Genomic DNA, 19,859 nt, shown 5'->3' on the forward strand with positions numbered 1-19,859 from the left:
GGCAGTGGGGGCTGTTCCCTCACTGTTTCCAGGATGGCTTCACGGGCCACATGAAACCACTTCGCGGGCCGGATCTGGCCCCCGGGCCTTGTGTTTGACATGTCTGATCTAAACCTTCAAGGGAAGGTTCTTCCAGAGAGGTAATGCAATAAAAAACATTGTTTCCTGGTCATCTGCAGGAACCTCATGAATGAAGAAGTGTCCTCGGTCTCTGCTTAAGATGAATGGACTGGATTGACTGATTCTATCTGAAAGAGTTCGTCCTGGAGATAGTTGGACACCAAGCCACATATTTTTTATTTTTTTTTATTTTAATTCCATTTATATCCCGCCCTTCTCCGAAGACTCAGGGTGGCTTACAAGCTTAGCAGTAGCCTTCATTCTATGTATATGCCTGCTTATTAGGGCTTTCATACACCCCCCCAAGCGGCATTATTACAAAGTCAGCTTAATTGCCACCAACAATCTGGGTCCTCATTTTACCTACCTCGGAAGGATGGAAGGCTGAGTCAACCTTGAGCCTGGTGGGATGCGAACCTGCACTAATTGCAGGCAGCTGGTGTTACTTAAGGAGGCATTAGCCCACTGCTCCACCAAGGCTCTATGACTTTTTAGGTAAAAATCAGCACTTTTTGCTGTACTCAAAGGTCTATTGGAAGCCAATGCAACACCACAAAAAACAAACAAAACAAACAAAAAACCTAGTGTTAATCTGATTGTAACAGCTCTGGCCTACCACAAGGTGAACTGATGCCTTTGTATTACCCATCCCAAGAGGAATAAATGAACAGTTGGCATTGATTTCAGTTTGACATAGAGGAACATTTTCTTCTATTATTGTTTTTAAGCAAACTCCTGATTCTGAGTCAGTTTGCCTATTGTGGTTTACAAGTTCTTCAAAAGAACATGGATGCTCTGGAGATAGTTCCTCTACTCCTTTTGTTATAAACTTTACCATTAACTTATTAACAAAAATTTAAAAATGTAAATATCAAAAGAAAAGAAAGGCAAAGGACAGAATTCAGGGGCAAAGAATTCCATTGGTAATAGCAGTGATGTGTAATAATACACTTCTTTGAATTAATCATATCTTTAGACAAACTATTGAAAGAATCCAGCAACTGTATATAATATTATCTCTGCTTGAAATAAAACAAGATAGAAGGGTTAATTTTGAATTAGATCTGAACAGATCTGTGAACAAGGACTTCTTTCTATTCCATGAAAAGAAGTTTGTAATGAATATTCATAATATCCTTTTTTATATATTTAAAGACTTTATTTTAGAAGAATTATGATAGAAGCAAAAGAAGTCAAGAAGGATACCAATAAAAGTGATAGGTAAATTTATCATGGATGTATCAGACATCCTTAGTAAAATTTAAAATCCTTCTAAAATTGCCATTTCTTTTTCTTCTATTAGTATACCAGATATAATGTTAGAATAGCAAAGTAAAATATATATTCAGTTTATAAGGAGACAATCTAGAGCCTTCAAGGACACTTGCAAAAAAGACAGTCCAGTATGTGAGTATGGATATTTCTAACATCAATACAGCAGCTAAATTAATGACAGTCACATAATGGTTTATGGATTGAAATTGGATCTTTGGAACCAAAATGAATGGATTTTACTTGTATAACTAAAGAAAAGACAAGGGGAAAAAAACAATACTGGCAACCATCTAGCCATACCCTATTTATCCTTGTAAATTTTATATAAAATTAAGTACAACATCCTGAGATCACCTCAATAATGGTAAGATATTAATATTCCTGAAAGAACCAGTTTGGTGTAACTATTAAGGCATCAAGCTGGAAACCAGGAGACTATGAATGGGTAACCTTGGGCCATTCACTCTTTCTCAGCCCTGGGAAGGAGGAAATGGCAAACCACTTCCAGAATCTTACCAAGAAAACTTCAGGGGTTTGTCTAGGCAGACTCCAAGAATCTGACAAGATTGCACAGAAGAAGAAAAAAAATCCTAAATTAAAGCAATTGTTAGAGATTCTATCAGTAATTTTAAGAGAAATTTAGAAGAATCTGATCTAAGTGAATTTTTATGTTTTCTCCTACTGTTGAAATCAGTGGGAAGAAATTTGTTACTATACAGATGGTCCTCAGTTAATGGCCACATTGTTTAGTGATCATTCAAAGTTACAGTGGTGCTGAGAAAGTAAATTTATGACTATTCCTTGCACTTATGACCATTGCAGTGTCCCTGAGTTATGCAACTGAGATTCAGACACTTTGCAGCCACTTAGTTGCAGAAGTCTACTTATGACCATTGTAGTGTCCCTCTAGCCATGTAATCAAGATTCAGAAGCTTCACAACTTGTGTATGTTTACAATCATCATAGTGTTGCAGTCCCATGATCACAATTTGCGCACTTCACAGCTGGCTTCCAACAAACAGAGTCAACGGACAACCTGACAGTAAATTGGGTATCCTTGCTTCCTTCTATAGGGGAAACACAGTATTCTACGTAGTCTAAATTTTTTTGGCTTTGTGATAGAGGATCATTGCCTAAATAAAATAAAATAATAAATAGCTCATAGTCAGTACAGGTGCAGTTTTCCATCACTTTTCCTCTTGCTTGTCAGTTTGGATTGCATGGGCACTGAACTTTTCAGATATTCCATGATCTTCTCTTTGTTCATAATGATTCTTCAAACTGTGAAGGATTCATGCTGTAGGTAAGTGCCATGTTTGCCCTCCTCTCCCCCTCCTCTTTCTTCAATTTCTCCATCTTTGTCTGCATCAGTATTGAGCTTAATTAAACATATGCACAGTCACTACATACCACACACAACTAAACAATGACCTGATCCATGAAAAGTATACAAGCGGAACATGGGAGAAGGCAGGAAAAGTTTAATTCCTAGTATATAACATATGTTGGAGTATCCTTTCTTGTTTTCTCCTGACTTCCGGGACCTTCTGTATGTGAGTTAAGACAGGTTTGTTTGTATTGGCAAAAGTTTGCAACTTGAAAGTTTGTTGAGTAATATTTGTATATATGCATAGAATTATAGTCTCAGAAAAGAGGATAAATTAGAGACTCATTTACATATAATTGAAAGTAATTTATAATCTTGAATTTCAGGTGAAATGAAACTGGAATGAATAATGTATCAGATTTCACAAGGGTTAGATTTACAATGACAATTGGAGCCATTATTTCCTTTGCTAAACCATGTTGTTGTAAAGTGCAGTCATGTTGTTCAGTGATGCAATTGCTGCAGTCCTGGTTGCTTTTGTCAACCGAATCCCATGGTTGTTACATGAGGCTTTCCACAAACAAAATCAGTGGGGCAGTCAGCAAGAAGTTGCAAGTCCCAGGCTGTCAAACAGGTAAGTGTCTGCTACCAGGTGGGGGAGGGAGAAAGGAGATGTATGAAGCTGTGTGGAAGGTGCAGCAACTGTGTGCAAGGATGTGATGGGGGCACAATAAGTATAGTGAGGGTCAAGGAGGGTGGACAAGAGTGGGTGCATAAGAGGCACAAAGCAGACTGGGAAGGGTGCATGAGGGTGTGAGGGGGTATATGAGAGGGATGGCACAAATCAGGGCAGGTCTTATTTGTTGCAAACAAATCTTATTATTTTTGATAATAAGCAAATTATTTATTATTATTTAAAAGCATATTGTTTATATAGTATGATGATGAGGGAAGATTCGATATTTCAGAAGAATGTCTGATAATTATATTTTGTACTGACAGTATTTCTGCATTTTGTTGGTTTAAGGCATTTCCTTATAACAAGCACAGCGGTTTTTTTTTTAAGAAATAACAGAATAACAGAGCTGGAAGGTGACTTTGGAGGTCTTCTAGTCCAACCCCCTGCTCAAACAAGAAACCCTGTACCATTTCAGACAAATGGTTGTCAAATCTCTTCTTAAAAACCTCCAGTGTTGGAGCATTCACAACTTCTCGAGGCAAGCCATTCCACTGATTAATTGTTCTAACTGTCAGCTAGATCTGCAGCTGCTTTAGATGTACAGCTGCTTTAAATTAGATGTACAGCTGCTTTAGCATCTGTGACAAGGAGGAATCGCAACAAGACAATCTTCTAAGGTTGCCCTAATTCATAATTGCTGTAGATGTGTAGAGCAATTCATACCCTTTATAGAATTTTAACTGTCGTTGTTTCTGTAAAGGAATGAAACTGGTGTTGCTGCCTGAGAAAAGCAGCTGCAGCCAGACAGAAATGCTTTTCGCCTTCATTTCCCCAAGGATAAGCTGTTCTTCCCTTTTCCCAAAGTTAAGTAAAAGTTTCAGAAGCTTGAGTGTAGGTGGTTCATTCATTAATTCTTTCTCGCTCCCCCTTACAGCTTGCTCAAAAGCATTCACACCTGTGTTCCAGGTTAATTGAGCCACACCTGATATTTTTAGGAATAGGCTGATGTGCACAGGCACCTCACCCTGCCCAGCCCCTTAGCATACAAAAGTATGGGTATGTAGGTAGAATATTAAGAAGACAATGAGCAGATGAGGGAATGACGTCTGAGAATGTACAATTACTACAAGCAACAGCCAGAACCATAAACTACTCATTGTGGTGTGATTTCAACCTGGAGCTTGGCAGCAATCAGAAGAGGTATAATCATGTTGAGGCAGCACCTTATCCCAACAAGTGCAAGAACTTTTGAAGGGAGGCAAAGGTTGTATTCCACTTCACAACTTTTATTTGATGTAAGGAATATCCATCAAATACTTATTTGCAACAAATTGCAAAACCTGGGGGGGGGGATAGAGTTAACCCAAGGCAACTGCCTATTGAAGGTGTATGCTACAACAAAGCATTGTGTAGTTATCTGATGTGGTGTGTCCAGTCCTTGGAAAACAAAGAGCCCTCACAGTTTCCTTTGGATATCTGTCAGAAACAGTATTAAACATTAAATGACATCAGTAGTGCAAATTCATACAAGGAAATCAGTATAAGATTATTTTATTGTACTATCTTTTCAATGTCATTTGGTCGTACATCTAGAACAGGGGTAGGCAATCTTGGCTCTTTTATGACTCATGGACTTCAACTCCCAGAATTCCTGAGCCAGCATGGCTGGCTCAGGAATTCTGGGAGTTGAAGTCCCCAAGTCATAAAAGAGCCAAGGTTGCCTACCCCTGGTCTAGAATATTATATATTTATGTCAGGAATCTTGAGTTTGTCTTGTTTTGCCTCCTTTTTTAAATGTGATGACTGATCTTTTTTTCCTCATGTAGTAGTGGAGTAAAAGATTCTCTATAACCAATCTGAATATGTATAAATATAATATGAGAGAGAAGAGAGAAAAATGAGAATGTGTAAGGTATAAAGAAAATAACATACATCTACTACTCTTTGGTGAGCACTTACCAATCACCCGTAATAGTTTCACAGTAATCTAGAAGGACCATATAGACATTGTACTATTAAAAGTAGAACAAGATGGTTTTCCTTCCACTATATGCACAAAGCTTACTTTTTTTTATTGAAAAGTTTTACAGTACATTTTATCTTTAACAAACCCCCCTCCCCCCACCCCTACCTAACCCTCCCTGTCCCTCCCCCCATTCCCCCCTCCCCCCCACTTCCCAGAGCTAAGTACAAGGTATAAAAACAAAGAACAATCATAAACATCCATATGCTAACAATAAACTATTAATTCTATCGCCCTCTAGCTCATATAAGATAACTACAAGCAATATTAATATTACATATAAAAAGAAAAAGAAAAGAAAAAAGAAAGGAAAACTTATTCAAATTATGCACAAAGCTTACTGAGTAATAGTTGAATCTTTCTGCTACAGGAATAATGGATGAGCATTCTCCATTTAAAAGCAATGAAGTAACATCTTCTATTAATTGAAAGAGTGTGACAGTGACAGTGATTAATCCAACAGCATTAGTCCCAACAGACTAGCTGAGTGGTAACCATTGCTCTTGCATCATCCACAAAGGTGAACAGCCACAATGGAAATAGTGAGGAGTACAAAGCCAGAACCCTGGATTCTCCACTCCCCAATTTGGACCCCAAAACACACATTCTGATGTCCTAAACATCTCCCAAATCCCCATTAACTCTGCAAAACCATATGGCACAGTGTGTCTTCATGATTCCTCAATCGGTCCCAATGACAGCAGCAATAGAAATGGCATGAGCAAAAGAGACCTCAAATCTTCCTCTATTATTAAATAAATATAAATTATTTTATTCCTCTAAAAACAAGTGCCAGCATCCCACAGGTTCACATGGTCAAGATATGTATCAAATAAGAGTTTATTCTGCAGCATCTTTTTAAAAAAATGTTTGTCCCTTTAAGTGCATTCCTTTTTTTTTACTTCTTTCCATACTTGGCCTTTTCCTGTCAAAATGATGATTGGGCTCCAACTGTCATGAGAATCTTTTTTATTTTTAATTGCAATCATTCCAATACTAACAGAGTCTTACACATACAGGCATGTTCTCACTTGAACCAAGTAAGTTCAAAAAAGGGGGCAAAATTGTTGTTACAGGGCTTCAGCAGTAGAATGATTGTTTGGCATATGAGCAGGCATGTTGAATTTCTTCTTTATTCAGTATCACTTTCAATGACAATCAAAGAAATTGGACAATTGCATAGGGACAACTTTCATCTACCAGCTCCCAGAGTCAACAATATCAAAAGCTGTTTAGAGATCCAGGGATATCAATGGGATCTCGTTTCCCCATCTCTCTTCAACTATAGACCACCCATCCTCTTACAGCTTCTAACAATAATGCCAAGTCCCATGCAGCTAAGCAAGACTGAAGAAGCAAGAACTATACAGAATTTAATAAGGTACATTTGATGCTCATTTGAGGTAAATGTAGAATTCCAACAAGAATAGAATAGAATAGAATAGAATAGAATAGAATAGAATAGAATAGAATAGAATAGAATAGAATAGAATAGAATAGAATAGAATAGAATAGAATAGAAGAGAAGAGAAGCTGGAAGGGACATTGGAGTTCTTCTAGTCCAGCCCCCTAAGCATCTTGCTTTTAAATGAAAAGTTCTCCTTTTGAATTGAAAATCCTCCTCCTTTTAAGGTCCTGAATTAGGTAGACTTCCTTGCTTCTTCAGGTGAAACAAAATCTTCTAAGTACTCTAAAGAAGCAGCATCATATAAATAAAATAAAATAAAAAGCTCATAGTAGGTATAGATGCAGTTTTCTTCTATGATGATTGCCATTTTCTGCTCTCTATCTGTATCAATTACCACTGAAGTGTTACACTTCCCTATTATTACTGGAGTATAATGTTCTATTTAAAAAAAGAAAAAAGAAAAAAGAAAATGGGCATTCCCAGTGAGAAATCATTAGGATAGCAAAAGAAGTAGATATATAACCAAGCTTTTCCCCCCAACAATTCTGAATGCCTTGGCTGCAAGAAGCTGCAGCCACCATTTTTCTTATTTCATTTTAAAATGTTTTGCAAAGACATCACAATGAATAACATGTAATAAGAAATTTAGAGTTGGCATAACATTATTACACCATAAACTATGCAAAAAAGCAAATACCTTAACAAAATGAATTGAAATAAGCAGAAAAAGAATGAAAGGAGAAAAATATTAATTTTTAGTTTTTTAAAAAATTAAAAATAAACAAGAAAACAATCAAACCCAAGGTTTCATTTTTTTGTATAAAGTTTTTTGTCTATATATTTACAGAAGAGTCAGCTTGGTGTAATGGTTGAAGCACCAGGCCAGAAACCTGAACACTGAGTTCTAAAACAACCTTAGGTATGAAGCTGGTTGAGTGACCTTAGGAGTCTCTCTCTCTCTCTCTCTCTCTCAATCCCCCCCTCAAGAAGAGGTGAGGACAAACCAACTAAAAAAATATTACCAAAAATACCCCCTGAGGGACTAGTCTAGGCAGTCACTAAGACTCAATGCTGACTTGAAGTCCCCCTCTCCCCAAAAACATATATACATATAATTACAATTCAAATTTTAAATCCTGACTTAAATCATATCATCAAACCTTATCTCTCCATAGAAATAATGCCTATTCGGAGGCAGAGAATTATGGCTACCATTCTATTCTATTTCAGCTAAAATCAACCAAGATTCTCAGTCTAATATCTACTTCTACTTCCCATTACTGATGTGGGGAATCCACATAGTTTTTAATTATTTAATAAATTTATATGGCTGCAGGTCTCATCTTAATCATCCCTGCATGACTTATATTGGCAGTGCAATTATTTTCAAAGGCCTTTAATTTTTCTGTTTTCACTCAGTGAGATTTCTTTTAAGTTCTGAGTTCGTTTTTTAAAATTTCACCCATATCAAATTTCAAATATTTTTAATACATTGACTAACCATAGCAAATGCAAGACCATTTACTTAATGTTGAACATTGGGTTGATACAAGAAATTAAAAAAGAATCCCAAGATCAGGCAAATTGTTAATATCTTTGAATTGAAATTAGCTATTCTTTATCAGGTTTTAAAGTGATTTCACACTGCAGGGAGCAAGGTAATGGATATCTAAAAAATAAATAACTTGGTGACAGAATTTTATAAGCACATATGTCGCTCTCACTCACTTTGCTCACTTTGAAAGTGCATAGCCAGTGATACTGTCTCTTCAGCACTTCATGTGTGCAAGAAAGACAGATAAAAGATTTACTATGTGTCTCTGCTTTGTTTATCCCTATTGTTCTGCCCTTATTACATTGTTGGAAGAAAAGTCTTCATCATGGTTCCATCCAAGCCCGGGATAAACAACATGGTGACTGCTTTGGGAAGAGGGTTACAGTTTATTGCAGAGGAAAGCCAGACAAGAAGATGGATCCAGAAAAAAAGGGCTGAACACATGTGGGTAGTGGGTTTTTATACCCCCTGGACTCTATTGTTTGGAGTTATTTCTGGTTCCAGGCTTTGTATTTCCTGTGTGATGTATTCTGCCCTGAAGCTAAGTGTGCCCTTCTAGGAATCTTGCTAGGAATCTTGCTGGTTGTGGGTATGTCCCAGCCCCAGCCTCCCTGGGGCTGGAGTATGTAGATGTTAAGTATTTGTCTCCCTAAGCTCCTGGCTCCAACCTTCTCGATGACTCACACTTGCATGTCTATAAAACTGGTTTTCTGCTTTGGGGGAAGGAGACCTGAAACTATTAAGAAAACACAGTATGCTTTCCTGGTTCTTCAATTTCTTTTTAGGAAATATATTTTTCTGCCCTTTTAATATTTCCTTCTCTGAGGAGCTGACTTTCCTCAATATGTTACTCTGTGTGCAGGTTGACCTACAACTAAACCCACCTATCTTCCAATAAAACAGACCATGTTCGTAGATCTGAAGGCTTTATTAAAGGAACAGGATGGGTGAAGCTGGGAAAAAAATAGAAATACATATAACTCCCCCCAACAATATTCTTGCTTGACTCAGATTTTAATCCCACTAATTATAGTATTATCCATGGGAGAATTTATCTTTAATTGTTCAATTTACCTTATCCAGAGTGGACATTTACATATCAGTTTGACTTCTGTATAAATTTGTTTTCTGTCAGTGTTTTCTTTTTCTTATAATGTTTTATTTATGTAGTACTGCTCATGTTTGTATCCCCAGGAACCTTTTAAGTCTTTTTTGCTTTGCTTTTGTATTTGTCTACTGGGGTGGGGAGGTAACTTGGGTATCAGTGGTAATTTGTTTTATCACCCGAACTTCCTAGAGTGCTTCACATTTAATTACACCATCACAACAAAGTGACTGCATGACAAATATGGCCTTTGGGTCTTCCATGATGGGAAAGAACAATTGTCTTCCTCAATTGGACCAGAGAGGAAGAGAGAAATTTGTCTGGTGGAGGAAACCTCACTGATCTTGCAATCAGTCCACAGGAAAAAAAATATCTAAAACTTAACTTTATGGAAATCAAGAAAGGGGCATAAGGGAAACATCTTTTCATTTCCCCAGACAAAGGTAAACCAGGAGGTTGACATCTGGAATGTACCAACGTGTAATTAAAATGACTGCTAAATAATTAGTTTTGTACTGATTTTTCTACCCACAGCATGAAAATGAAGGAAAAGCATAACAATCACATCGTTAGTCTTAGTCTCGTTGTGCACTTCCCCCCCTCTGTTGCTTATGTTGTTTATAGCTTTTTGATGTGCTGTTGTTTTAGAAGATGCCCTTAATAGTCAATCCACAACACTGTTAGCAAATAGCAAACTGAGGTAACTAAGAAATGGCATCCTATAAGAATGGCTATTTTTGTAAAGAGATAAATAGTTAACTGTGGCTTAGCAAGCCAGGCTGATACAACAGCGACTGAGTGCATTGTAGAAACACACAGGTACAGAGGTGTCTGAAGTTATATAAATGGATATTGCCCTATTGACTTTCTGGATCCTCCTTCTGAATATCCTCACACAACTAAAACAGCACTGCATCAAACTGATGGTCTTTCTCCCTCTGGCACATTTTAATATTTTAAAACTTATTTGATGAAGACTTTTACTTCCTAGTCAAGTATTTAAGGTGGCTAACAAAATTCAACCAAATGTTATGGAGGCCTTTTAACCATATTTATCAATTGCTGTTTGAAGGTTCGTGGACATAAGCCTTCCATCACTGAAAATTATTGCACATACATTCTAATTTGTTCCTTTTCCTTGCTACCCATCAATTTTTTTCCTCCTTCTGTCATTCTGCAGTCATGTTCTTTTCTCCTACTTCTAAATAGAGATGCCACAGAAGATTTTCCATCTCTTCAGTGAAGTGCATTTTGATGAAGACCGAAAGACCAAATGTTGAAACTAATACAGAAAGTGATATTTTACCAAACTTTTACTTATATACTGAAAATCAATGCAGGAGAGAAATTGCTGTGCAAAGTGAATGCAGAAACAGATAGCATTCATGGCTTACTTGACCGAAAAAATACATCACCAGAAAAGAAGTTCAGAAATGGCACTGTGAGAGTGCCTGGTGTTTTAAAGGAAGGTCTGCCCTTTTCATTGGAGGATATTTGTATATGTTAATATGATTATACAAAGGCACAGTTGATAACACACACCACTAGAAGTGTGGAAGACAGTAGAAGCTTATCTCTATACTAAGCAGAGAAATTACTATTTGCAAAACAAAGTTTTGCATAGTTTTATTACTATGACAATAGGAAAATATGAGAAAGCACTAGCAATTTACACATTCATTTTTCTGAAGAAGGGGTAGGTTAAGATGTAGTTATTAGCTCACAAGTACACACTGATTATCTGACAATTCTCTGGGCACTGCTGTTGGCCAGAAAGGGCAAGTACTAATAGCGTGGAGGTGTTTTGCAAGCTTTATAAACTCAACACATATGAGTATGATCATAACTATAATTATCATATGTCGAAATAGACTTTTAATTGTCAAAACAGTCTGGATTAATGTGGAGTTTGCTCCAATTCTCATTAATTAAACAGTGTCATTTTATGGGAGTCAGGAAGCATGCCTTCTCTGTTGTAGCTCCTGCCTTCTAGAGCTCTGTCCAGAGACTCATACAATTTCCATCCTAATGATGTTCAGAAAAATAATTACACATTTGGTTATTCCCCCAGACCAACCCTAGGATGGTTGTAGAATTCCCATAAATTTGGGGTTGCCTTTATTTTTTAAAAATGTCTGAAGAGCAACTTAAGAAGACATAAAGGCAAGGGCTTCCCTGAAAGCTAAAATTAAAGGGGGGGGGGAAATGGAGTAAGCCAACTGAGGAAAAGGAAGTGGTGAAAAACTGCTCCTCCATAGCATGACAGTCTGACTCGGGAAGGGAGTGAAAGGAAAGAGGCGGGCGGTCAGCTGATGTGATCGAAGGTGTTGTGTCTACGTTTGGTTTCCATCTCTCCTCTCTTGGACTTTTGGGGAGGTTTTTTCTTTCCTGCCTGGAAGTTAAATGAAAACCAGACATGTTCCAGAAAACAGATTTATCATAACCAGTTTGCCAAATGCCACAAAAAATTAGGTATCAGTTCTGCTGAACTGGTGCAAACCGGCTGAATCCCACCACTGAGCGTATATTGGAGGTGGTGACGCTTTGAGAGCTGTATGCAATGAAATTTCTTTTTAATGTATGCCAATTAGTGTGCATTCAAAGTGACAATAAAGTTGTTGTTCTGTTCTTCTACTTTTAATGGGTTCCTGAGGAATGTTTTCTTCAGTTGCATATTTTCAAAAATAATTCAGTTTCAGATTTTGCTTTTACTTGATCTTTCAGATTAAGAAACACAATAAGTTTTAAAAGCTGCCTGATTAGAATTTAGGATTTTAACCAATCATCTTGTCTTGTCAGTCAAAGACTCTAGACAGCTTTTTTTTAAGTAGGAGGATTCTTAGAATTATTAATAAAAAAGTGTAACATGAAACAAAAAATCATATTTCATTCATTTCTAATGACAGACATGTAGCAAAAAAGACTCACATTCCTGTGTTTCAACTGGAATGATTGATTTAGTTGCAATACCTCTTTTGAAAGACCTAATACCATGTTGGCAGAGAATTTTGAGAACTAAGGGTCCAAGTTATATAAAGTTGCTAATACAAATTGCTCTTTCCCTCCCTTCCATTCTGTATGTAGACTAGGCAGAATGCTGAACAGTATACTAATAACACATGCAAATTACTTTCATTTATTCCTTTAGAGAATTCTGTGACCTGTCACTTTATAAAGGTGTTAGAAGTGCTTTATGAGAAGGCCCCTATCTCTTTGAAACAAGCAAATCCTACACAGAGCTGAGTGCTTAGTAGTCCTTGAGTTCAACTCATAACATGTGTGAAATTGGATTACATGTATTATGGAGACATTATTTAAAGAGCAAAATAATTTGCTATCCCCAAAGTGCTGACTGCTTGTTCATTGCCTTGAGTTGTATAAAACAAAGGCAGAATATAAATACAACAGTCATTGGTATCATCCTACATTTAAATAATCTGTAACACCAGTCATAAATCCAAGTCTTGGAAACAGAGAGTTTCCAGATTGCCTTTCCTGTTACACATCTCCTTAGAATCCAAGCCCATGTTACACAATCTGGTCATATGCAGACACTCACACCCTGATTCTTGTATACTCTGCTCCCTTTTGCATAGCTGAAACCATCTAAAAGCTACTTCAAATTGATTTCAATACAAATTAAATGCTTCTATTCTTACACCTCAGGAATAGCCAGGAAAACAGGAAGATTTAAGAGGCTATGTTACAAATTTATTTTGACAGAAATTCTTTTTATAGTAGAATTCAATATCCTTCCAATCCCTAGTCATTCAGTGAGGAACACTTAGAACAAATTGTCCAATATATTGATTATTCATGGGACTGAATAAATCAGTTTGAAGAGTATGTTTACCATTTCCTAAAGCCATTTGGCATATGTTCATTTCATGTTTTTGACAAAAAGGGTTATCTTGAAGAAAGATTTCATCTCATAAGTGGACCAAAGTAAGACCCTTGCCTATAACAGTAAAGTAATGAGCCAGTGTGTATAATAATTAAATCTGATGCACAAACTTGTTTATTGATCTCATCTCATCCCTGCAAGAAGTATTTCATCCTTGCTTTGAAAGACTAATTGGCTCTTTGGCTTATTCATTTTGAAATACATTTTTTAAAACTACTCAGTACTGTAGCAAGGATCTCATAAAATGAAGAATATTTCGGCCTGGCCTTGGATTAGACCAGCCTCCTCCAACATATGCCATGCTAGGCTGGGAATTCTGGGTTTTGTAATCCTAATGCTTCTGGCATTAGGATTACAAAACTCATATTGAGGAACCCTTCAATAGTGAGGAAAAATGAATAGACAAAAAGTGCTAACATCTATAATTTTGAATAGTATATAACAATACATATACCTGGGTAGTGTTATTCAGTGATGCCAGTATCATAGTTTGATAAAGGGTCTCAATTCAATTTACCTCTGCTAAACTCTACCCTCATTCCCATAATTTGTTTCACTTTCTTCTGAGCTGTACCCAAAGCAAAGCAGCAATGACTACAGGTTAAGGAAAGAGCATCCTGGAGAAAGTCTATTCAAGTGTTTGCTAAGAGTCAACATTGACTTCATAAAGGTAAAGGTAAAGGTTCCCCCGCACATGTGTGCTAGTCGTTTCCGACTCTAGGGGCCGGTGCTCATCTCCGTTTCAAAGCCGAAGAGCCAGCGCTTGTCCGAGGACGTCTCCGTGGTCATGTGGCCAGCATGACTAGCACGGAACGCTGTTACCTTCCCACCGGAGTGGTCCCTATTTTTCTACTTGCATTTTTACGTGCTTTCGAACTGCTAGGTGGGCAGAAGCTGGGACGAGTAACAGGCGCTCACTCTGCTACGCGGCACTCGGGATTCGACCCGCCAAACTGCCGACCTTCCGATCAACAAGTTCAGCGTCCTAACCCACTGAGCCACCGCGTCCCTTTTATTGACTTCATAGCATTCAGTAATATACCCAAAACACATAGTACACTATTTCATGTCCCTTGAATCCATAATATGTTCCTGATGTGGCAGAAAAATCTAGATTCTCTGTCCAAAGACAAGCCAGGGACACATAATGAATGCTAACTAATGGTTTAACATGCAAAGGTGATAATATCTATCATAGAGTAGTGAACTGAGAACCATTTTGTCAGATTAATGGCCTACACTATGAATCCATTCTCTTACTTCACTTCAAATCAGAACTCTTTGAATCATCTGTGTGCACAGTCTACCATTAAATGCTTAATCTTGCCCTTTGAAAGAATGCTTTGGATTTTAAGGAAAAGCAAAAATATTTTGAACTTGTCAATTTGATAATACTGAGGGAACACATGGGAATGCTGATGACAAAATATTGCAGATATCAATACCATCTCCAATTTTATAAAACCCCAAACCTAACAATCTCCAAATGCAACTGGGAGTTATATTTGGGAGACGCTAGCTTAGGGAAACCATTTTCTTTTTTAAAAAATCAATCTGAAGTAAACCTACAAAATGGTAGTTAATTGTGAGAAACAATGTTACACTAAAACTCACAGCTGCTTTGAAACAATCTTTTAGCTGTATTGCAAGGTATGTCATCTTGACTTGATGAAATAAGTGATTCTATTGGATGCCCCTTGGGACTTTGAAGTATGTTTGATTGGTTGAGTTTTGAAAACATTATTCTTTGGAATGATGAAGTTTAGAAAACCAGACAAACAACCAAGGCCAGAAAGATTGCCATTTCTGGCTACCAAAGGCAGGTTACTTGGGTCTTGGAAGACCTAAATAATTACAGAAATATTTTTTGAGATATAATTTGTATATTTCACATTTTGAGAAATTCCAAGCCTCAGTCCTATGCAACCAGGTAACTCTGAAATTCTGCCAATTTGTGTAGAGGCAATATTGACCAGAACAGATAAATGTTCTAAATCAGCATAAGGCACTTTCCAATATTCCTGTCAGTTCAGTGTGAGGCTTATTCCCAAATTAGTGTGCATAGGATTTCAGCCTGAAGGGGAAGACTGATTTGACTCTCCCCTCCGTTAAGCTAAAGTACTTGAATTTAAGTGGTATTAGTCCCATTAAACTAATCAATGGGATTGATCTAGCTTCTGCACCACATGCTTGCATAATTGGGTTTGTGGACTGCAAGCATCATCATCATGATCCCTTATTGAGGAGAAAACAGCCCTAAAACTATTAAGTACTGCACAACAGTAATTAAAAACTACAAGTATACAATCTGAAATGGACCCATACTTTCTAAGAAATTGAGTGGGTTCTGAGAGATAACCATAACTACTGTCATTTTATGTTTAAAAGAATGAATGCTATATGACTCCCTTATTCTTTATTTTTAATATTCTTCAATTATTATAGATAATTGTTTTACTTGCAGATTCTTTCAAAACAACTCAATGTTGAATACAATCTTCAGAAATTTAGAGCAAGGGCAGCTTTTATTAAATAGGCCTGACGTGTTGACTTTAATTCCTTTATCAGCTAGGAGCCTGTCATGCCTTCTTCTCCTTTTCTTTCTCCAAACTACAAATAATTAGTGAAAATTTAGAGGTGATTATAACTATAAAGACACCTATCTACATCTGATTTCTCCGTTGTCTGTCCTTATCATCTTGTAATGAAGGAAGATGTAAATGTAGTATTAGTGTTAGTAGCAGCAGCACTATATAATATCTACTGATCAATCTCCTGATTCTTGAAGATGTTTCAGCCATGCCCTTTAATCAGATATTATTTTGTATATAAATTTATAGGAATAGAATTGTTGAGTTTTGTAATAGAAATATTGGACAACATTAACATGGTTCTATAAAGTCCTTCTCTCTCATGCACAAAACATTTCTATTATTAGTTCTCTGTGAGGAACCTTTTTAGTTCCTTAGTTCTACATTATACTGAATATCCTAAAAGAAAGTTGATGGCACCTTAGTCTTCTGGCTTAACCTTGATGTCTGTTGAAGAGGATGGCAAAGTATGTAGTTTAACAAGCCATAACTTATTATTCATAATTTTAATTATGGAGAGAGGACCCAGCTATGAAATACGACTACCTGCTATCAGACAGATTTAATCTCAGTAGATAGAAAACTAGTGATGCACACATGAAAACTGTTTTTTTTTTAGAAAATAACCCTCATCATATAAAAAATGAGTTTAAAGCAGCTTGCTTTTAAAAACAAACCCCATAGAATTCAAAGAATTGAGTGCCGGCAGCATAAAAATTAGTGAAAATATTAAGTCCTTGATCTATTTTGCAATGGAAAATGTGTTCATTTATGCATTATTCTTTCTCTTTGGAGGACAGTACAAAGGTGTTTTAAGTTAAGTATCCTCTTTTTTTTCTTTTTCAAGGGTCTGGTTTTAACAGCTGCCTGAGCAGCTATGATTTAGCAGCCAAAACATTTCCTCCAGCAGCTATATCTAAACTCAGGATAAGAGCCACCTGTTGCATTTCAGATTGTTGGGTAAATATGAAAAGACCACCAATCCTGCTTTTCTACACAGTCTCCATCCAACTCTCTTACTCTGACAATTCTATGCTCATTTAATTTAATTCAGCGTTAAGCTGGAAAATGTGGTAGTTTTTCTGCTGGTTTGTTTTGGCTACAGAATGCATCCATTTATCTGAATAAAGCTACTGGCCTGAACAAAATTGATTATATTAATATATTCTAAAATAAAATTCATACAATACTTGGGAATCTGTGGGCTTGCTGCTTTGCAAAACAAATTCATAAAATAAGGCGGTGTCTGATTTGACATTCATTGTGGCTTATGTCAACTTACTACAATATTTTATGGAGTTTAAGTGTTATAAGATCAAAGGTAAATTAGTCTTTTTATAACATTTTAGAAATATTTTAACAATTAACTAAACTGACTTCGCTAATTTACCTCAGTGTTTTCCTTCTGTGGTCATATTTAATTTTTCATAAAGAATGTATATTACTATTAGGTGAAGATCAAAGTTGAAGCATATTTTTATCCCAGAAATTGGATATTTTTTGATGGTTGTACTTTCTAAAGATTTGACCCCAGAAATTCTTATGTATAATTTTAAATACCCTAATTGTGATTCTTGTAGATATGTTAATATTTGCCCTTGATTTTTATTTGTTACCATTGCAAATATTAGCTATATGGGAAATGTTACATACTGACATTTTCCCGGCCGCAGAAAAACAGGGAAACTCCTCGCGGCCGCACTTGACAGTTGACAGCTGTCAAAAGGCCGCCGGAACCAAACACGCATGCGCGCCAGCAGCCGCCGACACTGACAGCTGTCAGAAGGCCGTGCAGGCGCATTACCCAACAGACTGACAGCCGTGAGCTGTCAGAATGCCGGCCGTGGATGCACACGCTACTCAGCTGGTGCACCAGCCAGCTGACGGATTCCCCCCGGCCGAGCTGCGCATGCACCATCACCAGGGAGCTGTCAAAGCTGCCAACTGGCCATTGGATGTGGGTCTCGCGGCGGGAGAATACGAGTTCCTGATTTGTTGTTGACATTTACAGTTTACTATATAAAGGCATGTTTTACCGCTTGTCAGCTTGTCCGGAGCTGAAGCGAATAAATCGTTAACCCCCAAGCCAGCCGTCTCTTCTGATCTTTGTCTGAGATAGTTCAGGAAATAGTCATATTTGCATTCTAAAAGCAAAGGAGTACACTACTGCAAAGAATTCAAGCCAATCTTAGAAGCAGTATTTGAGATTCTTCTTCTGTAATTATTTTGAATTCTATACTGAGTTTTTGTGTGTTCAGTATTTATGAGCATGTTTCATTCCTTAATCTGTTCTTTATATGGAGATATTACATATATGCACACTGCATGGGGCTACCCTTGAGAAACATTTAAAGACCACAGCTGATGCAGAATGCCCCAATGTGGGCAGTTTTGGCACCCCTGTTACACCAATGCTCTGCAAGTTGCATTGATTGCTGGTCTGCTTCTGGGTGCAATTCAAGGTGTTGCTTGAAAAGCCCTTCATGGCATGGGTCCAGCAGGTTCCTTGAAGGACCATCTCACCCTACTGGGATTGGTCTTCAGGCCTGATAGAAAAACCACATCTTGGAATTTTGGTGGAAGGCCAATAGGGGGCTAATAACTGTATACTGCTCATTGAATCCTTACAGTGGATCAAATGAGAAGATATTTTGGGTGAAAAGCAAGCAGGCTTTAGAGCTGGAAGGTCAACATTCAATTACACTCTTGTTTTGCAGCATCTGGCTGAAAAACATACCTTTAGGACACGATCGGTGGTATATGTGGCTTTTATCAGTGGCTTTTATCAATTTCAGATTTGCTTACGGTGTAAACTTAAAAATTCTAGTACAGAGTTTTGCCTTGGTGTCTGTTTCTGTTTTTATATAAATGTTACGAGGACTTGCATTTAAAAGTTAGGTTCCCTAAGCAAATTTTTGTCATCAGAAGAGAAAGACAGGAATGTGCCTTAGCACTACTATTGTTCAGTGTGAACATCAATCCTCTTGTGGCCAAAATGAATAAACTATCTAATCATCCCCTGAAATTGAAGGATAGACACACTGCAATCTCCGTATGTGTGGATGATGCTGTAGTGTCTAATGAGAGCTTTATGTATTTTGGCTGCATATTGTAGGACAGAAGCACTTGAAATTAATTATGCAAAACTAAGGCATTAGCATTTGCTCGGTGTCCTAACATTCATGCCTGCCAACTGAATAAGCACCCAATTGAACAAGTCAAAATCTTTAAGTATTTAGGAGTAGTGTTTTATATTAATGGTAAATGCAGGATACACACAGAATATATTGTACAAGATGCTCAGAAGTCAGCAACAGCCCTACACATTTTCTTTGTGTGTGCCTTTGAATCAACATTGAATCTTACTGATTGTTTGGGCTAGTCCCTGTAATTTTCTTGGCAGGGTTTTTCAGAAGTGATTTGCCATTACACCCTTCCTAGGGCTGAAAGTAAGTGACTGGAACAAAGTCACCTAGCTGTCTTTTTGCCTAAAATGGGACTAGCACTCCTGGTCGTCTGTTTTCTAGCATGGTACCTTCACCACTACTAATTATAATTAATTAACATGACTGCTCATATTTTAAACATTTCTCCTTTGGTTAATTAAAAACAATCTATATCTACTAAAACTCTTGCCATGACCTTTTACTGGATGAAACAGTGCATCATAAAGCAATTTTTTTAAGCAAGATGCCTCAAATGGGCTAAGATAGGCTAATATGGAGAATGCACCCAAAGATTTTGGGATCTTTGTCTCCCCATTTGAATAAAGATTTTGCTCTATAATTACTGAAACATTAAGCCATGTTGTGTTACATGGCTCTGGTTATAAAAATGTCCAGTTGCAACTAAGAGGTCTCTGGTTGGCTGGT

Source organism: Vipera ursinii (assembly GCF_947247035.1).
Source record: "Vipera ursinii genome assembly, chromosome: 1".
Taxonomy (NCBI): Eukaryota; Metazoa; Chordata; class Lepidosauria; order Squamata; family Viperidae; genus Vipera; species Vipera ursinii.